The sequence below is a fragment of the Anomaloglossus baeobatrachus genome, chromosome 11 (assembly GCF_048569485.1).
Source record: "Anomaloglossus baeobatrachus isolate aAnoBae1 chromosome 11, aAnoBae1.hap1, whole genome shotgun sequence".
Classification (NCBI taxonomy): domain Eukaryota; kingdom Metazoa; phylum Chordata; class Amphibia; order Anura; family Aromobatidae; genus Anomaloglossus; species Anomaloglossus baeobatrachus.
Genome location: NC_134363.1, coordinates 32,977,900 through 33,005,399, shown reverse-complemented (window position 1 = coordinate 33,005,399; position 27,500 = coordinate 32,977,900). Strand labels below are relative to the sequence as shown.

Below are 27,500 nucleotides of genomic sequence, written 5' to 3'. Positions count from 1 at the left end.
GGGAGCTGGAAGAACAGGGAAGCCGGAGAGAAAAGGAGCGGGCGGAACCTCATAGTGCGAAGCAGTCCGGTGTGGGTCCGGGCTGTGGGTAGCCAGAAGTGGGAGCCGGGCGAAGAGGAGTAGTCAGGCAAGTCACCCACTAGGCGCCAGAACCACCCGTCAACTACGAACCGTTCCGGAGGCTGCGCCGCTTGCCAGGTCAGTCCCTTTCCGATTATGTGAGGGCTCAGTGGGCCGAATGGCAGCGCGCTTACTCTCCTGAGTGACCCGTAACGACCGGAGGTAATGGAACTGTTTATGTTGAGTACCGGCATTCTTAAAAGAGCCGGAGAAGTTCCACAGTTTGCAACCTGTTCAAGCTACGAGCCCGGAAGGAGCCTGATGCTGGACTGAGCCAGGGGCTCCCTCCGTGTTGTTAAAGAAGGCTTTGTTGATTTGTGCTCCTATCTACTAAGACCGGGAGTGTTGTGAAAACCTCCGGGCAGAAGACCAGCCAAGACCGGGAGGCTGTAACGGCCTCCGGGCACACTGTCTTCAAAGACCGGGAGCTTCCAGGAGGAACTCCGGGCGCTGGACTGGTGTGCCCTTGCGTGTGCCCGAAGGTGAACATGTTTATAGTTTTATTATAATGACTTTGTGATATAAATGTGGTTTTAGGTTTGTGCCTTGCCGGGAGGCTTAGGCTTAAAGAGGGGAGGTATGTAAGGGGTGGGCAGATCCCTTACAAGGAAGCACAGGTTTTCTCTGAAGTGGTTAATGCTGTCCCCATAGAAACTGTACAGGAGGGAGGAGGAGCCGGCAGCTTAGGGGGAAAGGAAGTGTGTGCTGAAGGCAGTTGTGTCGGGGACGGGAGAGAAGAAACAGCCAGGGGCAGAGTGTGGAGCTGAGTGGGCAGAAAGAAAGAAAGAAAGAAGGGAGCTGGAAGAACAGGGAAGCCGGAGAGAAAAGGAGCGGGCGGAACCTCATAGTGCGAAGCAGTCCGGTGTGGGTCCGGGCTGTGGGTAGCCAGAAGTGGGAGCCGGGCGAAGAGGAGTAGTCAGGCAAGTCACCCACTTGAGGGGACGCTAGGGCAGGCTTTCCCTCAGCGAAAGAAAAGCGCCACAGCACTGTGTTTTGTTACTGCCACGTGTGGAGACTTGTGAAGAATAAAACATGTTTGTTATTTGCATCGAACCATGCCTGAAGAGTGTTTGTGCGCCGGACAACACCTGCACCACCACACTCTGCCCCACCACGACATCTCCTGTCCCCAAAGTGACGGCGGAACCAGGGGTAAGCCTGATAGCAAGTGCCACGACTACAAGGCCGGAGGCACCCCTGGCACCCCGTTACATCTGGACCCGGGGGTCACGCGGCCACTCCAATGAAGGGGGTTTTTTAAAGGGGATGGTGTACTTAGAGTTCGTGACACCACCCATGGTGTGTGGTAAGGTGGAGTACCCGGTGGCGATGGAGTGGGCAGCCAGGTGTTTAACCCCTCCCCGGGACTCGGTGATGGTGGAGGCACGTGCCGTTGGGGAGGTAAGGGTCACTTGCGTACTCACTCAGTCCAATAACACTGACACCGACAACTTAGTAAACCAAAGTTCTGGACACCGCTGCCGCTGAGAGGAGCACGTTTGGGTCCCGTTTTTGCTGGTATTTCCTGTTGATCTGTGACCTTTACCTTGACACCTGTGTTTTCTTCTAGTTGGTCCCTTTAGCTTGAAACTAGTCGGGTCCCGCTCCCCAGTATGGTTAACTGAGGGAGCTTGCTCTCATCGTTCACGCTTGGGATTTCCTAGACCGTATGTGTGGAAACTAAGTGCTATCCCCCTCGTAGCCCTAGTACCCCGATTTGGAGCAGGTGGAGAGCGGATCTTGAAGGCTCGGTCCACATCGGTTGAAATGTCAGGTTGCCTGAAGCTACTCCCTGACCTAGGGTCCACGTACACCATCGTGCCCTGGTCCCTGCCCGGTGATGGTACAAGGCCGCCGGCTGTCCTCCACGACAATGCAGTGCCCCTTGTCACGATCCCCTGCGACCGGGGGTCCAGCTCCTACTAGGCCCAGACCACTGTCTGCCACCTAGTAGTTCCAAGTAGCCCAGCTCCTGACCTCCTCTCTCCTTCACCTCCAACAGTACTCTGGCCTACTCCTGACCTCCCCTTAAAAACCCCCGAAAGTGGGTGACCCAATTCCACTCAGGCCATCCACTGGTGTGTCTGATGGATGCAGAGTGTTCCTGTGCCGCCCCCACGTCAGCAGTCGGGCTGCTCGGATCCGAATCCGCAGTGGCTCGAGGGGTTTTCCGGACCTGGGGGTCGCGCAGACACTCAAATAAAAAGGGACATATATGTACGGTGATTGCTGTAGATCAGGGTTCCCCAACTCCAGTCCTCGAGGGCCGCCAACAGTGCATGTTTTCAGAATTTCCTTAGCATTGCATGGGTGTTGGAATCATCAACTGTGCAGGTGATTAAATTATCACATGTGCAATACTAAGGAAATCCTGAAAACATGCACTGTTGGCGGCCCTTGAGGACTGGAATTGGGGACCCATGCTGTAGATACTTCGTGACGCCACTCACGATGTGTGGTAATATGGTGTACTGTTGGGGAGCACCCGGGGATGATGGGATGGCAGCTGGATGTTAACCCCCTCCGTGGGTAGGGGTGGATTCCCCGGGGCTCAGGGTCCAGGATACGGGGAGCGATGTGGGCCGGAGGTGGCGTGCCAGGCTGGACCTGGGAATGTTGGTGTACTCACTGTTGAATAATTGCAGACAAGTCTGTTGGTAGACCAAGGTGTCAGTGGCCGGCTGCTGCGTTCGGGTGTACTCGGGTACCACACCCGGCTGGTGTACCGATGTCCCTTCCTCCGGCAGTTTGTACTTTTTCTCACTTCTGGACAACTCCGTATGGAATGGGGAAGTCCGCTCCTGGTATCTTCTGGTTGGGAGATGTGCCTGCGAAAACTGACATTTGGGATCTCAGTGGGTGTTTGCAGATACCCTATTCCCCGCAGTGTGCTGCCGTTTCGCTCTATCTGGGCTAACACTTCTGGAGCAAGGCCTGCAACCTTGCTCCCGGCCTGGTGAATTAGAGAAGGGGCTTGCAACCCTCTTCTAACTAGGGTCCAGGTACCCCACCTGTGCACGGTTTCCGTACCGGATCTCCGCTGTCAGTACCGGCGGGCTCCAACCCTGCCCCAGTCTACTTTGGATTTCCCGCAACCGGACTCCCGTCGCCTTTGGACACGGTCCACTGCTTGCCACCTAGTCAGTAGACCAGGCCCACTACCCTGTCTACCCTCCACTAGGCTCAGCTTTTCTCTTGACAGTTTGTCACTGTAACTCCTCTCCACTTGACCTCCAACTTCAAACTCCCAACTTCGACCTCGACTCAGACTTAGACTAACTTGTTCCTGCCCCCGGATCCTGAAGACCCCTAGATGGGCGCTGCCAATCCGCCTGGTCCTGCCCACTGGTGTGTCCTTCCTACCCTGAGGGGGGTGGCTAGGATTTTGTGGCAGATGGAACCTGGTGTGGGAAGGTGTTATGTGGGGTGTTGTACACTTCTGTGACCACCTGGCGGCGCCAGGGCGTCACATTCCTAGGATTTTGATTAGCTGGTTTTGGCAACACCAATGGTTAGGGACCCGTAACCAAGGAGGAGGTGGATATTGTACAGAAGGGCAGATTGCACAATACCCTGTGACGACCTGATAGGCCAGGGCGTCACATTTCTATCTATCTATCCTTCTATCTATTTATCTATCAATCTATCTATTTATCTATCCCTCTATTTATCTATCATACAATACACAGGTAAAAGACTCCGTCGGCTTTTTCGATAAGAGGGTTTGTAAAAGAAAACTCTAGCGGTTCCATCATCGGCTTAAAGACGTCATGTGCACAAAGCCTTCGGGGAGTTTCTGGATGAATTGTTCCTTTCCTGAAGAGTTTCCAGAAGTGTTTAGAACAGTTTTTTATTCCTCCTGAAGTGTTTTTTTGCAACCTACTTAGTTTGGAGAACATTTAATTAGGATCCGCTCCAAAGAAGTGACCGGCACTTTACTTTCCTTCCACCAGATCTTCTCGAAACTTGAAGTAGAACAAAAATGGTTAAACTCCTAAACATCTGACCAGTGAATCATTTTAGAATAGAAGTTTTGTTTGAGGACCTTTGTGCACAGACACCCAGGGGTACTTTGCACGCTGCGACATCGCTACTGCGATATCGTCGGGGTCAAATCGAAAGTGACGCACATCCGGCGCCGGTAACAACGTCGCAACGTGTAAAGCCTAGATGCGCCGATAAACGATCGCAAAAGCATCGTAAATCGGTGATCTGTGTAGTGTCGGTCATTTTCATAATGTCGCACCAATAGGAGATACGATGTTGTTCCTCGTTCCTGCGGCAGCACACATCGCTGTGTATGAAGCCGCAGGAGCGAGGAACATCTCCTTACCTGCCTCCACCGGCTATGCGGAAGGAAGGAGGTGGGCGGGATTTTTACGTTCTGCTCATCTCCGCCCCTCCGCTTCTATTGGCCGCCTGCCGTGTGACGTCGCTGTGACGCCGCACGACCCGCCCCCTTAGGAAGGAGGCGGGTCGCCATCTAGAGCGACGTCGCAGGGCAGGTGAGTCCATGTGAAGCTGCCGTAGCGATAATGTTCGCTACGGCAGCTATCACAAGATATCGCATGTGTGACGGGGCGGGTATCATCGGCTAGCAATGTCGCAACGTGCAAAGTACCTCTCAGGTCTCATTCAGACATCCATGGAAATTGGTCAGCGCATAGACCGTAGTGCACAGACTGATCACGAGTCTCCTGCCCAAACTCATCAGCCTTGTGAATTCGGGGTAGGGGACTCACAGTCCATAAATTGTGGTCCATGCGCAGATGTGACGCCCTGGACTAGCCAGGTAGTCACAGGTAGTCCCTTGCACAAACACCTGCCCCTAAAAAGGTACCAGCAGCCAACCTTAAAACCCTGAGTCACCCCTCTCAGGTTCTGACGTTCACACCCAGGGGCGGAGCCAGGTGGTTGGCTACGCCCACCGAGGAGTTCAGATAGCCTGAGGCGGGAAAACACATGGAGTTCTGTTTTGGAGGTGAAAGGGAGAGGAAAGGAGAGGAGTAGGGAGAGAGTTAGGAGAAGAAGATATCTGTCAGGGATCTGGGTCAGAGCCCGGATACCCTGTGGCCAGGAGGCAGACGGTGGTTGCCGCCTGCAGGAGCTGGGATTACAGCTGGTGGAACCGTAAGGGACCGGGACCGGGTAGTGGCCCGCCGGTACCGAACCGGGGAACTGATTGGAAACCGGAGCACCAGGAGGGGTACTCAGACCCAGTACGAGGTCCAAAAGCCACTGGACCGAGTCGAATTCACTGATTGGGGTCTGGACTTTAGGTCCTTTCCCTCCCAAGACCCGACTGAAGACAACAGCCCAACCAGAGGAATAGAAAGCCACCGCCCAGGCATCAAGATCCCACGGGCCAGCGTCTGCGGGCAAACGGGCTCTACCGGCACACATAAAGCTGGGGAGCGGACTACCGTTGCTCAAGCATAGGAGTCATCATTTCTACCAAAAGTGAGGTGCAGGAGAAAGGTGGAAACCACCAACCTAGAAAGGGAAAAAGCGCAACCGGCTGAAGGCATCGTCCCCCATCTTGTTTGGTTTACCAGAGACTCCGGTGTGTCTGTGATAGTGAGTACAACAGTGCCCTCGGGCCGCGCACCACACCGCACCCACCGACACGCCAGCACGCATCCATCCCCCCTCCTCAGCAAACCTCGGGCCCCCGGGACCATCACACCCCCTACCCACGGAGGGGTCAGCATCAAGCTGCGCAACACCGTCCCCGGGAGTCTAGTCAACGGCAGCGGTAGTGTCCATCCATTCACCACAACCCGTGGGTGGCGTCACGAACGTAATCCCCAAACAACTGCAGCCTCGGCCGTGGACCACCCCACCGAACACCACCCCTCACGTAGCGCCAGCATTCCCTTCAGAGTGACGTGACCCCCGGGTCCGGGAGGAGCTCGAGCCACCCACCGATGAGCACGGATCCAAGCGGCTCGGCAGCCGGCCGAGCCCCGGGGCTGTGCACAGACATTCAGACATCCATAAAAATGGTTCCTCACATGGACCATAGTGCACAAACTGGCCACGAGTCTCCTGCCCTACTCAGCAGCCTCGTAAATTCAGGCAGGGGACTCATGGTTAGTCCATAAATTACGGTCCATGTGCAGACCAATTTTCACGAACATCGGAATGAGCTCTATAGCTGCATTCACATGTCTGTATTTCATTGTCCGTGTATGGACCCCAACCCCCAGACCAGCTGCAAGACTCCTGACCAGAACCAGCAACCTAATATCTGTTTGTCCAGGTGAGGAGACCCATGGTCGGTCCGAAGACTCATGGTCTGATATTAAGCCTAAATTATGGAACTGCTCTTTTTTATTTTTTTGCATTTGTATTCATTTTAGATTACTGCTTGTGATCTTCTCATTTTTCTTGGTTCCTCTCATTGCTTTTCTCCGCAGACCGTCTGTGCATTGTGATCGATGGGTGGTTGAAGCAGGTGGACGCCGGAAATGGTCACGTTTATGGTGTCAATAATTACGACGACGTATATCACCTGGTGAACGGTATCTGGCAGCAGCTTCCTGGGAAGCTCATACACGTGACGGCTGGTCTGGCCGGTGTCTGGGGAGTCAACAGGCTTCAGAATGTCTACAAATTAGTATATGGCACTTGGCTGCTGATGTCAGGTAAGAAGACGTGTCTTGTGGCGTCCTGGGGTTGCACCATTTTTTACCCTCGCCATGAAAATTTAGAGGCAATTATAGTAATGTATGCCTACAGGAGACTAAAGGCTGCTTTACATGCTCGTGAAAGCACCCGCCCCGTCATTTGTGCGTCACGGGCAAATCGATGCCCGTGGCGCACAATATCGCTAGTACGCGTCACACATACTTACCTTCCTAGCGACGTCGCTGGGGCCGGCTAACAACCTCTTTTTTAAGGGGGAGGTTCGTGCTACGTCACAGCGACGTCACATAGTGGCCACCCAATAGAAGCGGAGGGGCGGAGAGCAGCCGCATAAATGACACGCCCACCTCGTTGTCGGAGGACGCAGGAACGCTGTTGTTTGTTGTGCCCGGGGGTGTCACACGTAGCGATGTGTGCTGCCTCAGGAACGACCAACAACCTGCGTCCAGAATGAGCAACGTTATTTTGAAAATGAACGAAGTGTCAACGATCAACGATTTGGTGAGTATTTGGGATCGTTAGCTGTCGCTGGTAAGTGTCACATGCAACGTCACTAACGAGGCCGGATGTGCGTCACGAATTCCGTGACCCCAAGACAAGAGGAAAAAGACATTGCACATGACCGCACAACCTAGATATAAATTTTAACACCTTTATTTAAGAACACTTGTACACTATAAAAACAATTAAAACATGGACATACTGCCGAAACCAGGCACCCACAGATATTATAATAAGATAAAGTCAAAATCCCTTATAATCGTGCAATTTATAGATATACTACGGGAATAAGAAAAGCCTGCAACCACCTAAATAGCATGCATGAAGTCCCGTACAGTGGATTGTATAGTGTATAGATATTCACATATGCAAGCAATAACAGTACGGGCGTCATAAATCACAGCAGGTTCTATGCAACACAAAAAGGCTAGCCAGCCCAAGCATGGAAGAGGCATATATGCAAGAAACATAGCAATTGATAATATGGCCTGAAGAGTATCATATGTGCTCTATATAATCAGATGGAACCTAAGCAAAAATCTGCCCAATCAAACCCATACAGGCATAAGATAGTATTTAGCTCAATCCCAGATCAGGAGGATAGCCAATAGCCCACCTAGGGTTAGCATACCCAGGAAGGATAAGGATAGAGACCTGCAGCAAGAGCTGGTGGAAGCAAGGCAACCACAGACCGTGGCAATTAGGGGGTGGGTACGCAGGAGATCCCATGCGTATCGCCGCTCCTGCGGCTTTGTCAGGGAAAGGAAGAGTAAAAGTGTACTGGAAAACAAGGCTATTTAAAGGTAAGTAAGTAGTGTCACCTGTGTCATGATGCTGGTGCGGTCCGGACCATGTGTATAATGTGAGACGCGGGCGCATGCGCAGTATGCATGGACGGCAAGTCAGGAGGCTCAAAATAGTATCAATGCGTTATATTCGCAAGCACATGCGCGGTGCACATAGAAGGTGAACGGGGAAGGGCACAGTAGTGCCCGTATATTATATTCGTTGGCACAAGCGCGATGTGCATGTATACAAAAAGAGAAAAGAGGAAAAAGGCACCGCTGGTGCGATCAGGACAAGCGCCTCCAAAGCAGAGGGAGCGGGAAGGGGGGAATAGGGGGGACTTCACTTACAGTCATAAGTGTGTAAGCATGGTAAACCTGCAGTAGCCCTAGGGGGTCAGGTAACCCGTGCTAACGATGTCTAATTAGCCATAATATTTATAGAAAGCAAACCAAAACTGCTAGAATTGGAAATATAGCGTGGCCAAAAAATAGTGCCACGTTACAAAGCCATCAAACCACAACAAGAATTAATGAAAGTGGCTAGATGGCCTGTAAAATATAATATATACAGTTACAGATGTAAACAATATTTAATGGAGAGCCAGCAAACGATATATACATATAACCGTGAAATTCCTGCAAGGACCAACAGTGCACGAGGACCCCTGGAAGGGAAGGGAATTAAACATTTATGCAGCAATTTCATATACATGTGTAATTCAATTTAAGGACCAAGATTTTTTCAAAACATTTTATGTAAAAATGAACAGAACCAATATCCCTTGGTATGAGGAGAATAGTCCATAGAATACTGCTTAAAGGTAGCGGAGGAAATACGTAAGATAGCCATAAAGCTTAAGGGCCAGACAAGTCATAATGTCCAGTGAGAGTCAAATTCAATGGATCCATCAGATGAAAACTCATCCCCAGAAAAAAAGGGGGGGAGGATATGCATATGTGGAACCATAGGCAACAAAGACAAGTGCATGTGGGATGCAAATAGACGAAAAGGAGGGCCATCGACGACCAACTCAGGAAAGGTCCTAAAGGCCGACAAATCCAGCTATAACAGATGTTCCATAGGGCTCCAAGAGGTCCATGCTGCCAAAAGAGGTCCTAGAGGACAAGTTTACTTTGATCAAAGATCTGTATCTCTTTTGTAGGCGACTAACTCTTCAAGTTCTTTTCAAGAAACCGGAGGTCATCGACTCTTTGGAACCGGATGAACAGCAAGTTTTTCGTGACTTGTTGCTGTGACGCCCTGGCCCCCAGGGGTCACAGGTAACATCACACACACATACCCCAGCCCTTGTGAGGACATTTCCGTTACCCGAAAGGGAGACCTGATGCCTCCCTCAGGGCAAGTAGAGCACACCAGATGGGCGGAGCCAGGCGGAGTGAGTGCCACCGCCAAGGGCCAAGCACCCGACGAGCCAGCGCCTGCGGGCAACCGAAGGCTCTTCCTGCAGCTAAACGCCGGGGAGCGGGCTACCACTATCTAGGCAGGGTAGCCGAAAAGTGAACAAAAGGTGCAAGGGAAAGGGGCCGCCATCAGCCTCACAAGGGACACAGGCAGCCGGCTGCGGGACTCGACCATCCCCGAACTTTGGTTTACCAGTGACTCTGAGTGCAAATTAATCGTGAGTACATCAGTGCCACTCGGGCACGGCACCGCACCGCAGCGCGGCACCTTGCACCATGACACCCAACATCGCCTGTCCCACCACCGGACCCCGGGACACACTGCCCCTGCCCACGGACGGGTTAACACCAAGGCTGCGCCACAACACCGTGCCCCGGGAGCCCCCGCCATCATCCGCAGCGGTGGTGCCAGCTATCACCACGACCCGTGGGTGGCGTCACGACTCACCCCGCTCCACAGTCCCACCACCTCCCCTCTAACAGAGCGACGTGGCCCCCGGTCCGGGAGGCGCTCGAGCCACCGACGCGTACCCGAGCCCGAATTCGAGCAGCTCAGCGGCTGCAGCCGAGCCCCTCTCAGGGCGGTACATTGGAACTATTGTAGGAGAATGACAATGACACCAGCAGGGGTAAGTTTCCTTATAAGAACAAATCTTGTGTTACCCCCTCATTCTCCATTGCACCATCAATTAAATTGTTTTTTGGGTTGGTTAAAACCGACTTTCTGGATCTACCAGTTGGCAACCCTAGGGCCCCCAATCTTACCATCCAAGAGAAGAAGGCCATTAACAACCTTAAGACCAACAGTAATTTGGTCATTAAGGAGGCAGATAAAGGGGGCAATGTAGTGATTTCGCCCATAAACATGTACTTAGAGGAGGCCTATAGGCAACTGAACAACTCTGCTTATTATATCAAGTTGCCTTCGAATCCGACTGCCCCCTTTATGGCAAGATTCCATCGCTTCATGAATACCGCGCATCAAGTTGGCATCATCTCTACGGATGAGAAAAAATTCATGTGGGTGGAACACCCTATCATTCCGACTTTTTACATGCTGCCCAAAATTCATAAGTCCGCCACCTCGCCACCGGGAAGACCCATTGTTGTCAGCATAGGACTGCATGCATGCGGTCTCCTATTTTCTAGACGGCCAGGTACGTTCTGACCGCATGCATGATTCCTTCCTCATTGACCTATTGGATTTCCTGCATAACCATAATTATTTCTTGTTCGATAGAAACTTTTATAGACAAGTTTTGGGATTCGCAATGGGAGTTCGCTGTGCGCTGGCTTTCGCCAACCTATTTTTAGGTTGGTGGGAAGCTACCCAGGTCTTTCCATTGGACATTTTTTGTAGCAAAGTTTGTCATTGGTATCGTTATATCGATGACATATTCTTTATATGGTTGGGAACAAAAGAAGAATGTGATGACTTCATTACATCTCTGAATGAGAATTCTTATAATATCTTTTTGACCCACCATTTTTCGTCTACTACAGTGCCTTTTTTGGATCTACTAATTTTGAATAGGGGAGACCATCTAACGACGACTCTGTTCAGAAAACAAATGGCCACCAACAGTCTTCTTGAATTTCATAGCTTGCATCCACATCATGTGAAGAACAGTGTACCAACGGGTCAGTATCTTCGCATTAGGCGCAATTGCTCAGAGGACCATGACTTCCACCAACAGGTGGCATTACTCACCAACAGGTTCCGCGCTCGTGGATATCCCAGGAGAGTGCTGTTCAAGGCATACCAACGGGCCTCGTCTTAGACACAAGCCTCCCTAATCAAGACCACTGTTACGGGGGGACCGGCAGATTAGGACCAGGGGGTATATATCCTAATCGTCAGTCGGGGCCCACCGTGCTCCAGATGACAAAGGAGCTGCTGGCACCTGAGGGTTAGGCGGAGACTATACAGCTGGATGGCTCTGAGATAACCCAGGAACTCTGGGAACCGGTCACGTGTGTTTGGACACGTCAGACCGGACAACAACCCGATTAGCGTTTTGGTGCACCTAGCGCTACACCAACCACGTGTTCAGGAAACACGTCAGGCCGGGTGGTAACCAGGTAGCGTTGACCGGAAGACCGCCACGAAAGTGCCCTGTCGGCCACGTGTGTAGGACACGTCAGGCTGAGCGGTCCTCCGATTAGCGTTTCTGGCCACCTCTCGACTGGCCACGTGTGTGTAGGACACGTCAGGCCAGATGGGTACACCAGTAGCGTTGACCGGGAAGCCGAGGAGGATAAGGAACACCCTGTTAACTCCACAGGGGTCCTGGGGTACGCTGTCCGTGCGCGTAGGGGGCACAACCGGACAGGTGGCGCAGCAGGTGCGTTGTCCGTGTGCGTAGGGGGCACAATCGGACAGGTGGCGCAACAGGTGCGTTGTCCGTGTGCGTAGGGGGCACAATCGGACAGGAAGCACAGCAGCCGCAGCCCAGTTAACGCCACTGGGCTGCTATAGCAAGACTGGAACGGCAGGAGGGAAGCACGGCGCCTGACCCTGATGTGCCGAGCCACGAATCTTGGCGTGACAGGCATCGTTCGCCTAACCCTACCTACTGCTTCCCAACATAGGCTTATGCCGCAATGAGGCTCTAACATGGAGGTGTGCTCTGACTGAGCAAAAGTGAAGACTGCGCACCTCCATGTTGTCTCCAGCCCCTTTTATAACCTGGGTCCGCCCCAAACCCAGGGTGGAACCACCAAGGTCCAATAGCAGAGTGCTATGTCATCAGTGATGTCACATGCGACCTATCCGGAACCGCCACGTCATTGATGACCTCATGGCAGCCACGCCCCAAACACTTCACCAGTCATCGTCTGACGACCAATACTGAGGTGCCAGATCATAGGGGCGGGCCTCTGCGAGCCAGTCCGGAGTTGCCACGTCATCAGGACACCTGACACCCTCTGCCCTATCAGGACCTGCCACCTCACAGACATGCTCAGTGAGGTCCTTACCAGACCTAGCCTCTGATGCACTAAGTGCCTGAGCATGCTCAGTAGCCTGAGCCACAGGCTTAGAAAGCAGACTATCAGTTTGAGCATGCTCAGTAGGCACATCCCAGAACTTAGACACAGCACGAAGTTCAAGTACCTGTGCAAAGAGGCTGTTAGGGTTAATTGTGGGAGCATGCTCAGTAGCCTGAACTGTGGACTTAGTCTCAGACATAACACAAACAGGCTGAGCATGCTCACTAGGCAAAACACCGGGCTTAGACTCTGGCTGGGGTAAATCGGTGCACGCATGCGCAGTAGCCGCCTCTCCACCCTTAGACGTGGTGGAAGGAACAGCCAACTGGATGACCCGAGGCACGGTCAAGAACGGCAGCCGGCGCCTGGGCGCAACAGGAACCGCAGCAGGCTGCTTGCGGCTACGGCGGCGCCGGTTCGTAACAACCACCTCGAAGTACATTGATGGAAAGGTGAGGTTCATTACCACTTTTAATGACTAGTGGGGAAAAATAAAAAGTATACTGCAAAACCGTTGGTCAGTGCTAACTCTGGATACACAAACATCTGATATGGTACACCAATATCCCCAGATTACAGCACGACAGGCCCCGAACTTGAGAGATCTCATCACAAGAAGCCACTTCGTGAGACCCTTGACCAGGCTCAATCGTGGTATTGTTTTGAGCGGGTCATTTCCCTGTGGTGAATGTAACATCTGCAGTCATATGTACCCAACGCCTAATCATTTCAACTACCAACAAGGTACCAAGAACCATGCCCTTACTGGTTATATAAATTGCAAAACCCGGAATGTCATCTACTGTTTAGTATGCCCTTGTGATCTAGTGTACGTGGGACAGACAACACAGGAACTCCGTAAGAGGATCCAAAAACACTTTTCGATGATTAACCTTGCACCATCAGACGTGAGGAAGGACAAATCTATTACCCCAGTTGCTACCCACTTTATGGTTCATCATCGGAGTAGCATATCGAATATACGTGTTTTTGGTCTGCAGAAATATATTGGTAATTGCAGGGGAGGCGTGTGCTCTAAATGGTTGTTACAACAGGAATCCAAATGGATTTTCAACCTGCACTCTGTTTCCCCTGCAGGCCTCAATGAGGAGCTTCTGTTTACGGGATTCCTCGGCCAGTACAGTATTCATATACATGTATATGTTCCATTCCATATTGGAATAAGAATATAAAAATAATAATAAAAAACCTTCGGGTTACTACATGTATGGGAACTCTGTGACTTTCATGATCTGCACCACTTGTGGCCATCCTTTTGATATTATGATATTACGTTTTTCTCCGGGCAGTTTGGACATCTTGGAACCTCATGGAACATCCTTCAAGGCTGGATTCTTGATGTCCTCTAGGACCTCTTTTGGCAGCATGGACCTCTTGGAGCCCTATGGAACATCTGTTATAGCTGGATTTGTCGGCCTTTAGGACCTTTCCTGAGTTGGTCGTCGATGGCCCTCCTTTTCGTCTATTTGCATCCCACATGCACTTCTCTTTGTTGCCTATGGTTCCACATATGCATATCCCCCCCATCCTTTTTTTTTTCTGGGGATGAGTTTTCATCTGAAGGATCCATTGAATTTGACTCTCACTGGACATTATGACTTGTCTGGCCCTTAAGCTTTATGGCTATCTTACGTATTTCCTTTAAGCAGTATTCTATGGACTATTCTCCTTATACCAAGGGATATTGGTTCTGTTCATTTTTACATATAATGTTTTGAAAAAATCTTGGTCCTTAAATTGAATTACACATGTATATCAAATTGCTGCATAAATGTCTTCCCCTTCCCTTCCAGGGGTCCTCGTGCACTGTTGGTCCTTGCAGGAATTTCACGGTTATATGTATATATCGTTTGCTGGCTCTCCATTAAATATTGTTTACATCTGTAACTGTATATATTATATTTTACAGGCCATCTAGCCACTTTCATTAATTCTTGTTGTGGTTTGATGGCTTTGTAACGTGGCACTATTTTTTGGCCACGCTATATTTCCAATTCTAGCAGTTTTGGTTTGCTTTATATAAATATTATGGCTACTTAGACATCGTTAGCACGGGTTACCTGACCCCCTAGGGCTACTGCAGGTTTACCATGCTTACACACTGTGACTGTAAGTGAATTCCCCCCTATTCCCCCCTTCCCGCTCCCTCTGCTTTGGAGGCGCTTGTCCTGATCGCACCAGCGGTGCCTTTTTCCTCTTTTCTCTTTTTGTATACATGCACATTGCTCTTGTGCCAACGAATATTATATACGGGCACTACTGTGCACTTCCCCGTTCACCTTCTATGTGCACCGCGCTTGCGAATATAACGCATTGATACTATTTTGAGCCTCCTTACTTGCCGTCCATGCATACTGCCCATGCGCCCGCGTTTAACATTATACACATGGTCCGGACCGCACCAGCGTCATGACACAGGTGACACTACTTACAGTGCCTACAAGTAGTAATCAACCCCCTGCAGATTTAGCAGGTTTGATAAGATGCAAATAAGTTAGAGCCTGCAAACTTCAAACAAGAGCAGGATTTATTAACAGATGCATAAATCTTACAAACCAACAAGTTATGTTGCTCAGTTAAATTTTAATAAATTTTCAACATAAAAGTGTGGGTCAATTATTATTCAACCCCTAGGTTTAATATTTTGTGGAATAACCCTTGTTTGCAATTACAGCTAATAATCGTCTTTTATAAGACCTGATCAGGCCGGCACAGGTGTCTGGAGTTATCTTGGCCCACTCCTCCATGCAGATCTTCTCCAAGTTATCTAGGTTCTTTGGGTGTCTCATGTGGACTTTAATCTTGAGCTCCTTCCACAAGTTTTCAATTGGGTTAAGGTCAGGAGACTGACTAGGCCACTGCAACACCTTGATTTTTTCCCTCTTGAACCAGGCCTTGGTTTTCTTGGCTGTGTGCTTTGGGTCATTGTCTTATTGGAAGATGAAATGACGACCCATCTTAAGATCCTTGATGGAGGAGCGGAGGTTCTTGGCCAAAATCTCCAGGTAGTCCGTGCTATCCATCTTCCCATGGATGCGGACCAGATGGCCAGGCCCCTTGGCTGAGAAACAGCCCCACAGCATGATGCTGCCACCACCATGCTTGACTGTAGGGATGGTATTCTTGGGGTCGTATGCAGTGCCATCCAGTCTCCAAACGTCACGTGTGTGGTTGGCACCAAAGATCTTGATCTTGGTCTCATCAGACCAGAGAACCTTGAACCAGTCTGTCTCAGAGTCCTCCAAGTGATCATGAGCAAACTGTAGACGAGCCTTGACATGACGCTTTGAAAGTAAAGGTACCTTACGGGCTCGTCTGGAACGGAGTCCATTGCGGTGGAGTACGTTACTTATGGTATTGACTGAAACCAATGTCCCCACTGCCATGAGATCTTCCCGGAGCTCCTTCCTTGTTGTCCTTAGGTTAGCCTTGACTCTTCGGACAAGCCTGGCCTCGGCACGGGTGGAAACTTTCAAAGGCTGTCCAGGCCGTGGAAGGCTAACAGTAGTTCCATAAGCCTTCCACTTCCGGATGATGCTCCCAACAGTGGAGACAGGTAGGCCCAACTCCTTGGAAAGGGTTTTGTACCCCTTGCCAGCCTTGTGACCCTCCACGATCTTGTCTCTGATGGCCTTGGAATGCTCCTTTGTCTTTCCCATGTTGACCATGTATGAGGGCTGTTCACAAGTTTGGGGAGGGTCTTAATTAGTCAGAAAAGGCTGGAAAAAGAGATAATTAATCCAAACATGTGAAGCACATTGTTCTTTGTGCCTGAAATACTTCCTAATACTTTAGGGGAACCAAACAGAATTCTGGTGGTTTGAGGGGTTGAATAATAAATGACCCTCTGAATAAACTTTTCACAATTTTAAAAAAAAAAAAGAAATAACATTCTTTTTTGCTGCATTTCACACTTCCAGGCTGATCTACAGTCCAAATGTCACAATGCCAAGTTAATTCCGAATGTGTAAACCTGCTAAATCTGCAGGGGGTTGAATACTACTTGTAGGCACTGTACTTACCTTTAAATAGCCTTGTTTTCCAGTACACTTTTACTCTTCCTTTCCCTGACGAAGCCGCAGCAGCGGCGATACGCGTGGGTCTCCTGCGCACCCACCCCTTAATTGCCACGGTCTGTGGTTGCCTTGCTTCCACCAGCTCTTGCTGCAGGTCTCTATCCTTATCCTTCCTGGGTATGCTAACCCTAGGTGGGCTATTGGCTATCCTCCTGATCTGGGATTGAGACAAATACTATCTTATGCCTGTATGGGTTTGATTGGGCAGATTTTTGCTTAGGTTCCATCTGATTATATAGAGCACATATGATACTCTCAGGCCATATTATCAATTGCTATGTTTCTTGCATATATGCCTCTTCCATGCTTGGGCTGGCTAGCCTTTTTGTGTTGCATAGAACCTGCTGTGATTTATGACGCCCGTACTGTTATTGCTTGCATATGTGAATATCTATACACTATACAATCCACTGTACGGGACTTCATGCATGCTATTTAGGTGGTTGCAGGCTTTTCTTATTCCCGTAGTATATATATAAATTGCACGATTATAAGGGATTTTGACTTTATCTTATTACTAGCTGTACTACCCGGCTTCGCCCGGGTTAATAACTGCTGTTAACAAAATAGAATGTATTAACAAAAATATATTCTGCACACAAAAAACACAAAACAAATAGATATAAATGTAATTATAATGCCTACTCCCCCTCTGTATATCTCTCTCTCTCTCTATCTCTTTGTCTGTCTGTCTCTTTCCCTGTCTGTCTCTGACTGTCTCTGTCTCTTGCTCTGTCTGTCTCAATCTCTTTCCCTGTCTGTCTATCTCTGTCTCTTTCCCTCTTTTTCCCTGTCTGTCTCTTTCCCTCTCTTTCCCTGTCTGTCTCTTTCCCTCTCTTTCCCTGTCTGTCTCTTTCCCTCTTTCTCTTTCCCTGTGTCTGTCTCTTTACCTGTCTTTGTCTGTCTCTTACCCTGTCTGTCTCTTTCCCTTTCTTTCCCTGTCTGTTTCCCTGTGTCTGTCTCTGTCTCTTTATCTGTGTCTGTCTCTTAACCTGTCTCTCTCTTTCCCTCTCTTTCCCTGTCTGTCTCTTTCCCTGTCAGTCTGTCTCTTTGTCTGTCTCTTTGTGTCTGTCTCTTACCCTGTCTATGTCTGTTTCTTACCCTGTCTGTGTCTGCCTCTTTCCCTGTCTGTGTCTGTCTCTTTCCCTGGCTGCATTGTGACACGCCAACATTCCATATAAGGGCGTGGTTGTGCATTCTTCTGGCTGCACTGTGGCTCCCAGCTCCATTCGCTTTAATGGAGGCAGGTTTTTTGGCGAATAACTGTAAAGCGCAGGGTTAAAATTTCCCCTCAAAACATAGCCTATGACGCTCTCAGGGTCCAGACGTGTGAGTGTGCAAAAGTTTGTGGCTGTAGCTGCGACGGTGCAGATGCCAATCCCGGGCATACACACACACACACACACACACACACACACACACACACACACATTCAGCTTTATATATTAGATAATATCTGTGGGTGCCTGGTTTTGGCAGTATGTTCTTGTTTTAATTGTTTTTATAGTGTACAAGTGTACTTAAATAAAGGTGTTAAATTTATATCTAGGTTGTGCGGTCATGTGCAATGTCTTTTTCCTCTTGTCTTCTGATAATTATTTTTCATTGCATTTCCAGCAACTTTCTTTTTAAACATATGCTGTTGTATTGCACTCCTCTTTCCTTCCTTCTTGATTTCCGTGACCCCAGCGATATCTCATTAGCAATGTCGCTGCGTGTAAAGTGGCCTTTAGATATTGGGATTGGGTCATGTGGTTTCTGGCAATAGAAGGTCACAGCGCTTGGTTGCGCAAAATGCTCCCTGACCTTCTATTGTTCCTGCTGTCAGTATTCATTGTAATAGATAGCTTTCCTGATGGATTAATCTCTCTCCCATTAGGATCCAGCAGGAGCTCGTCTTCCCTCCAGCTGCTTGATCATCAGTATTCTCTTGATGCTTAAATACTCCCTTCTTCCCTGGACTGGTGCTGGTGATATTATTCAGTTAATTCTAGCTCTAGTTGCAAGCAGGAGGCTTGCTTTCATCTGTAGTATTGTTGCTGAACTCTTACTATGATAAGTAGTTCATGCTTTTTCCCCCATATGTCCTCTTTGTGTCTTCCTTTAACGTTTAGTGGTGTTGATGAAGAGCTCATCCCACCCGCTCCCTATTTAGGGTCCAGCACCAGGGTTACCTAGGGTCAGGTATCCAACTTGCTGCATAGGTGCGGAACCTATCTAGGGTGGTGAGGGACCCCAGGAACCAGCAGTAGGTTTAGTCAGAGGTCACCATCTCCCCCTTCCCTTACCTTTCACCGCTTGCTTGGTACTTCCTCGTACCTAGCGTGACATTTGGTCTTTGTAATAAAGAGCTGATCTGTTCCAGACTGAGACATACTGTATAACTGTGCCAGAGATTTCACTGCAGACACTTCTCACTCCTGGAAAACCAGAGAGAAGGAGGTTGGTGTATGCAAAATTTACACAGCAACAGTAGATGATCCCAAGGGTGCACCCTAATTAGCATATGGATAGAAAAAAACGCTTTATGGTAAAGGAAGCGATTTAAAACACTATGAGCTTTTGATGTTGCAAATTATTTACAGCATTTCTGCATCTGCAAAGTTTTTAGCAACGATTCCACAGAGGAGTACAAGCCGCCTGCTTGAATGAACTGAAAATATCACCAGCAACAGTCCAAGGAAGGAAGGGAGGGGTATATAAGCAACGAGAGAATGCTGATGATCAGTCGCTGGGTGGAAAGCGAGATCCTGCTGGGTCCAAAAGGGAGAGATGAATCCAGCAGGAAAGCTACCTACAGTTAGGTCCAGAAATATTTGGACAGTGACACAATTTTCGCGAATTGGGCTCTGCATGCCACCACATTGGATTTGAAATGAAACCTCTACAACAGAATTCAAGTGCAGATTGTAACGTTTAATTTGAAGGTTTGAACAAAAATATCTGATAGAAATTGTAGGAATTGTCACATTTCTTTACAAACACTCCACATTTTAGGAGGTCAAAAGTAATTGGACAAATAAACCAAACCCAAACAAAATATTTTTATTTTCAATATTTTGTTGCGAATCCTTTGGAGGCAATCACTGCCTTAAGTCTGGAACCCATGGACATCACCAAACGCTGGGTTTCCTCCTTCTTAATGCTTTGCCAGGCCTTTACAGCCGCAGCCTTCAGGTCTTGCTTGTTTGTGGGTCTTTCCGTCTTAAGTCTGGATTTGAGCAAGTGAAATGCATGCTCAATTGGGTTAAGATCTGGTGATTGACTTGGCCATTGCAGAATGTTCCACTTTTTTGCACTCATGAACTCCTGGGTAGCTTTGGCTGTATGCTTGGGGTCATTGTCCATCTGTACTATGAAGCGCCGTCCGATCAACTTTGCGGCATTTGGCTGAATCTGGGCTGAAAGTATATCCCGGTACACTTCAGAATTCATCCGGCTACTCTTGTCTGCTGTTATGTCATCAATAAACACAAGTGACCCAGTGCCATTGAAAGCCATGCATGCCCATGCCATCACGTTGCCTCCACCATGTTTTACAGAGGATGTGGTGTGCCTTGGATCATGTGCCGTTCTCTTTCTTCTCCAAACTTTTTTCTTCCCATCATTCTGGTACAGGTTGATCTTTGTCTCATCTGTCCATAGAATACTTTTCCAGAACTGAGCTGGCTTCATGAGGTGTTTTTCAGCAAATGTAACTCTGGCCTGTCTATTTTTGGAATTGATGAATGGTTTGCATCTAGATGTGAACCCTTTGTATTTACTTTCATGGAGTCTTCTCTTTACTGTTGACTTAGAGACAGATACACCTACTTCACTGAGAGTGTTCTGGACTTCAGTTGATGTTGTGAACGGGTTCTTCTTCACCAAAGAAAGTATTTGGCGATCATCCACCACTGTTGTCATCCGTGGACGCCCAGGCCTTTTTGAGTTCCCAAGCTCACCAGTCAATTCCTTTTTTCTCAGAATGTACCCGACTGTTGATTTTGCTACTCCAAGCATGTCTGCTATCTCTCTGATGGATTTTTTCTTTTTTTTCAGCCTCAGGATGTTCTGCTTCACCTCAATTGAAGTTCCTTAGACCGCATGTTGTCTGGTCACAGCAACAGCTTCCAAATGCAAAACCACACACCTGTAATCAACCCCAGACCTTTTAACTACTTCATTGATTACAGGTTAACGAGGGAGACACCTTCAGAGTTAATTGCAGCCCTTAGAGCCCCTTGTCCAATTACTTTTGGTCCCTTGAAAAAGAGGAGGCTATGCATTACAGAGCTATGATTCCTAAACCCTTTCTCCGATTTGGATGTGAAAACTCTCATATTGCAGCTGGGAGTGTGCACTTTCAGCCCATATTATATATATAATTGTATTTCTGAACATGTTTTTGTAAACAGCTAAAATAACAAAACTTGTGTCACTGTCCAAATATTTCTGGACCTAACTGTATACCAATGAACACTGACAGCAGGAACAATACAAAGTCAGGGAGCATTCTGCGCAGCCAAACGCTGCAACCTTCTATTTCCAGAAACCACAAGACTTTCTGTCATCCATTACATAAGGTTGGAACTTTTTTGCCATAATTCTATGCATCACTAAAAGACCACCATACCCACAGTGAAGCATGATGGAGGCAGCATTATACATTGGGACGGATTATTAGCAGATGGAACTGGAGCTTTAGTCAAGATGGAGGGAATTCTGAACAGTTCCAAATATCAGCCAATTTTGCATCAAAACTTTCAGGCATGTGCTTAAATGCTGGTGCCCTCCCTCTTCAAAGGTGATAACCAGTTCACATTGCCAGATACAGCTGCTTTAAAAAATACAACACAGCTGATGACATCTGTGGCACCCTGGACAAGCCAGGACGTCACAGGTACTACAACAACACACCCCACACCCCGGCTAGGCACACCGAAGTCAGATTAGTCTTGGAGAGTGAAGTGGTAGTAGAGGAGACTGACCGTGTCCGGGTGTGTGGCCCTGGCACATACAGCAAGGTTGGCAGACGGTGGTGACCGTCTGCAGGAGAGGCTGATTGAAGTGAACCGTAAGGACCGGGGACGGGCGGTGGCCCGCCGATACCGGATCGGGGAGCGAAGAGAAGCCAGCACCATTCGGCAGGGCTTACGGACCCCGACCAGGCTAGGAGTCGCCGTAAAACCGGTCAAATCCGTTAGCGAAGGGAACCTCCGGGGTTTCCCAGCAGTCAAGACCCGATTGAAGGCAACCGCTCAAACCGTGAAGGGAAATACAGTCACCGCCAAGGCTACAGTTCCCAGGGCCAGAGCCTGCGGGCAAAAGGGGCTCCCTCAGCATCCATCCAAGCTGGGGAGCGGGTTACCGGTGGGAAGCCATTGGAACCGTGAACCCAACACAGGTGCAGGGAAAGGCAGTCACCACCAACCTACCGGGAGAGCTACCGCAGCCGTCTGTGGGGCCCGTCCATCCAGCCGTTTGTTTTACCGGAGACTTTGCATTCATCATTGGCTGAGTGAGTACGACCATGCCGTGCGGCACAGCGCTGCCCCCGCGACCCTGCACCTCACCAGGCCCCGTAGCCCGCCTGCCATCCCTCCCTCACTGGGCCCCGGGACAACCAACCCCCTACCCACGGAGGGGAGAAAACAACATCCAAGCTGCTCCCTGTCACCACTCCCGGGATCCCCGTCCAGAGCAGCGGTGGTGCCACAACCTCACCACAACAGTGGGTGGCGTCACGGACAATATCCCTAACCAAACCACCCCCTTTCACTCACGGGCGAGGAGTGCCGCTCGAGTCCCCGGGATCCGGCCCACCGCTCGAGCCACCGACCGAGCAGCAGCAGCCGGACCCGAGCAGTGGGTGAGCGCAGCGTCCCCTCCTCCGCCCGCGACAACTTGGCGTCACAAACAGGATCTTACCGCTCTGCCGTCTGGTAGAGGTGCGCCTTGTGACCGCCGGAGGTGTCCGGCCGAAAATTTTGAGAAGCCGCCATTTTGGGCGCGAAAAGTCCCCGCTCGAGCGTCTTCCCGAGTAGTGGAGGCGCGAAAGCCGAAACGCCGCCCCTGTAGAAGAGGAGCCGGAAAAAGACTAAGGGGGAACGGGATGGAAGATGTCGGCTCCCGAGTTTGATGCTAACCCCACGCCAACCGATGGAGAGGCGGCGCCCGCGGGGGCAGAGGATGGCGAGATGGCTGTAGCCCCTACTCCGGTCGCAGGAGCAGCGGGCCCCGAGAATGCGGCAGTAATCCCCGCACGGCAGCTGAAAGCGGCCCGCCTGCCGCAGGGAGGATGGCTTCCCCGGCAATCCGCCCGACAGTGACAGGAGTGGCGGCCGGCGCGGAAGACCCAGGGGGCGCCAGCTCGGGACAGGAGACGACAGATGGAGGTAGCTTAGGGAAAGATACGGAGTCCCTGTCGGAAGATGAGACCCCGCTCGTCATTCGCGCCTTCGGAGACACGTGAGTGGCGTGCTGCAGGTACTGCCGGCAACTGGGGCACTTTGCAGGTCAGTGCCCTGCAAATGGGCGGCCTTGACGTAAGAAAAGTTAGAGCATGGTAGCGGTTCTCGGTTACCTTGCTGTCGGTCCCCATTGGGACTCTGCTGACATTCCAGACGGCCCTCAAGGCTAAGGAGTCCGGTTGGAGGAGCAGTCGTACCCGCATCATCGGCAGCTGAAAATGGAGTCCTGTGGGACAGTGTCACCCCTGTGTAAGGGTGGCGTTGGGGGCTCGTGCTGTTCGATGGCGGACTGTGGGAAAGCTGCAGGAGGAAGCTGTATCGGAGCCAGGTGTTGTGGATGGCCCCTGGGACCCAGGTGACAGTCCCCGTTGGGACCCTACGGCAAGTCTCCGTTAGGACCCTACAGTTTTGTTTGTGGTAGCCCGTTGGCTACGAAGCACTGTTGACCCCGTAGGGACTTCCTGCAAACCGTTGCGTAAGGGACTTTTTACGGACAAGCCCGAGAACTGGCAGGGCAACCACAAACTTAGTGGGATGTAAATAAAAATGTTTTGGCTTGATACCGTTACCGCCTCAGGAGAGGCTGATTTGGGAGGATCGGCCTGGAGGAAAGAGATGGCCCAGGCCCGCCACTACCGTAACCGGTGGCGATCCTCCGGGGGTTCAGGGGTCCCCATGGACGCGGGTCCCCTGAAAGAGACCGTACCCGCTCGGGCAACTTGGTGATGGACTGGGGCAAGGGGTGCTGCCCACTTCTTAGGGGCAGCATCAGGGCCAGGTTGTTTGGGTGGGAGAAGAGCGGAAGCCGTTACCGTTTGCAACGTTTAAGTACTGTACCTCCCGTTAAGGGAAGTTTTATACAAAAGAAATGCTTGTTTTTACTGTTTTATATGTTTTACCCCTTTTCTACAGTTAACCAAAAATAAAACCGGTGATGGATGGGCAGCCCGCGGACGGTCTGCATTTTACTAAGGGGGAATGTGGCGCCCTGGACAAGCCAGGACGTCACAGGTACTACAACAACACACCCCGCACCCCGGCTAGGCACACCAAAGTCAGATTCGTCTTGGAGAGTGAAGTGGTAGTAGAGGAGACTGACCGTGTCTGGGTGTGTGGCCCGGGCACATACAGCAAGGTTGGCAGACGGTGGTGACTGTCTGCAGGAGAGGCTGATTGAAGTGAACCATAAGGACCGGGGATGGGTGGTGGCCCGCCGGTATCGGATCGGGGAGCAAAGAGAAGCCAGCACCATTCGGCAGGGCTTAAAGACCCCGACCAGGCTAGGAGTCGCCGTAAAACCGGTCAAATCCGTTAGCGAAGGGAACCTCCGGGGTTTCCCAGCAGTCAAGACCCGATTGAAGGCAACCGCTCAAACCGTGAAGGGAAATACAGTCACCGCCAAGGCTACAGTTCCCAGGGCCAGAGCTTGCGGGCAAAAGGGGCTCCCTCAGCATCCATCCAAGCTGGGGAGCGGGTTACCGGTGGGAAGCCATTGGAACCGTGAACCCAACACAGGTGCAGGGAAAGGCAGTCACCACCAACCTACCGGGAGAGCTACCGCAGCCGTCTGTGGGACCCGTCCATCCAGCCGTTTGTTTTACCGGAGACTTTGCATTCATCAATGGCTGAGTGAGTACCACCGTGCCGTGCGGCACAGCGCTGCCCCCGCGACCCTGCACCTCACCAGGCCCCGTAGCCCGCCTGCCATCCCTCCCTCACCGGGCCCCGGGACAACCAACCCCCTACCCACGGAGGGGAGAAAACAACATCCAAGCTGCTCCCTGTCACCGCTCCTGGGATCCCCGTCCAGAGCAGCGGTGGTGCCACAACCTCACCACAACCGTGGGTGGCGTCACGGACAATATCCCTAAACGAAACCACCCTCTTTCACTCACGGGCGAGGAGCGCCGCTCGAGTCCCCGGGATCCGGCCCACCGCTCGAGCCACCACCGAGCAGCAGCAGCCGGACCCGAGCAGTGGGTGAGCGATGCGTCCCCTCCTCCGCCCGCGATACATCACTATATTGTGCTACGTGATTTGGGCCAGTGATGTCATAGGTAATGACTGGTTCATTACTCGTCTTTGAGGGGGGCAGTATTACTGGCCATGCACACAAAGTGGGCATTAGAAATTTTTAGGGGGCACAAAGGGTCAGTATTACTTAATTGGCACAGAATGGTGACATAATTACTGTCTAGGCCACATTGTTTTTTGATAGGGAATGTGACAATGGGCATTTATTGGTACGTGGGGACACAAAAGAGGTATTATTATTAGGCAGGAAGCAGACAGGTGGGAGAAACTAGGAGGAGCACTGTAAATGTGTAGGGTCAAATAAGGACAGTATGGGGCTGGTGTTCGGCCATTATTGGTGTTAGAAAGGCTGGAGATATAATTATTGTGATGCTAGCCACTAATTACAGGAGATGTGGGTAGGAGTGTAGTCAGGAAAGCCAGGGTCTGTTAACAGGAGGACACATATGAACACAAGGAGAAAGCAGAGACGTAGTCAGGCAATATCCGAGGGTCAGAAATCCAGGAGAGCACGTAATAAGTTCAGGGAGAAAGCAGAGACGTAGTCAGGGCAATATCCGAGGGTCAGAAGTCCAGGAGAGCACGTAATAAGTTCAGGGAGAAAGCAGAGACGTAGTTGTGGCGCCCCTGACATGTCAGGTGCCACATGGTATTACATCTAGTCATAGATGCAATGCTCACCACAGTTTCCTGGAATACTAATTAAAAGTTAACAAACAAACACACACAGTTATGTCCTTTTCTTTCCAAACTGGGTGACAGGTGTGAAGCCCCTCACCTGCAGCGATCGCCTCCGGGACTTCAGGGATTTCTCTCCACCTCCAGGGACGCCGCAGGGTCTTCACGTGCTGGAAATCTTCTGGCAACAGGAACGTCAGGTTAACTTCAATGGGAATCGTGACGCCACTCTCGGTTTTTGCGGTCAGGATGAGGGGTGACCGCCACTGCAGTTTAGCGAGAGTCTGGGGCTGATGGTAAACTCAGTCTGGTATTATGGCCTCCCGAGAGTGAGGCTGGCCCCAGGGGCTTGGGTGTAGGTGCGTGAAGAACCACAGGTCGCAGAAGAACTCACACACAGGCAGCAATGTCTTTCAGGGTTTTTACTCACCTTCAGATGGTAGAGTGAGGCTTTGACGAACCAGGTGGAACCAGGTATCCTTCAGGCTGATCCAGGGGTGCCTGCTGACTCACCTTCCTAGCCCTTCTTGTTTGGGGTGACCCCGACTTGTAGTACTGCGGGAATCACCCAGGGAAGTCGCAACTGCCGTTCTCCCCTTTCTGGCCCGTTTGCTGGCAGCGTGGACCAAGTAAAGAAATGGCTTCTTGCCCCGTCTCACTTATGGGCCCCCTCGTTGCTGCTGATGCTGCGGACTCTGTGTAGGTTGGTGAGGCACATCCAGCACCCTCACCAGCAGGTTTAGCAGACCGAATACTTGGTTTGTTGCTCTAGGGACTTGTTTCCCCGTGCGGGCCTGGTCTACCAGGAGTCCCCTTACTCAGTCACCTCACTCCTTTCTGAGGTGCCTTTAAGTCTGACTGTGTGGTAACCGAACTCCCCCGCCAACAGCCACCACACGTGCAGGGTCTGACTAGTGACACTGCGCGCGTCCTCCTTCTGCGACTGCACACTGCCCTTCCTCACTTCAGACTGGGTCACTACTACCTCCCCACTGTGCCTGCCACTGCAACCTAGCAACCAGCTTCTCCACCCACCACTAGCTGAGACGCGAGGGCTACGCCCCCTCCTGGGTCTGCCCAGGGGTCCCTTCTATGCTGTGTGTAAGAACTAGCCACTATGTGTCTGTGTGTCCACACCCTAGTCAGCCTTTGGGATTACCTGTTTGCACTGACCCAGGCGTGGGTGCAATTCTCAGTGGTGCCTGACCAGGTCAGGGGCGCCACACAGGCTAGAGACAGACCTGATGGATAGCCACATATGGTGAAGACTGACCCAAACTCGCTAGTCAGAAACCAGGAAAGGGGGAGGGGCTAGACAATACAGTAGGCAGTTGACAGTAGTCAGACCTCGAGAGAGGACGTCTGAAGTTGATGTGCCCACAGACGACAAGTGTGGAGTGATGACTGAGTGACAAGGAGTACAGTCACTGGGAGAGTATGGGGAGTACTCATCGGACTGGCACTGGCGGGGTGCAGAACCCTAGGTCAGACAGACGCTCCAGGCTCATCAGATAACTCTGCCCGGTGAGGGGATCTCTACAGTCCCTCACCAACCTGAGAACCTGGAGCACAGCAGCAAAGGGAGAACCCAGGGAGCTGAGACAGAGGTCCAACCGAGACAAGGTTCAAGCTGCCTGCATATGGGCTAAAACTGAAAGACCAGGAGGGGACCCTAAAACGCTTCAGGCTACAGGGACCCAACAACCAGAGATGGGTGCAAGGAAGAAAGCTCACCAGGTCACAGAACTGGCACTAGGATAAAGAGAACC

At 50.8% G+C, this 27,500-nt stretch overlaps 1 pseudogene; it reads left to right on the top strand.

Moving 5' to 3' along the window:
- The first annotated feature begins 6,311 nt into the window (after nucleotides 1–6,311).
- LOC142255776 (fish-egg lectin-like) overlaps nucleotides 6,312–27,500 on the top strand; it is a 47,848-nt pseudogene continuing 26,659 nt past the window's right edge.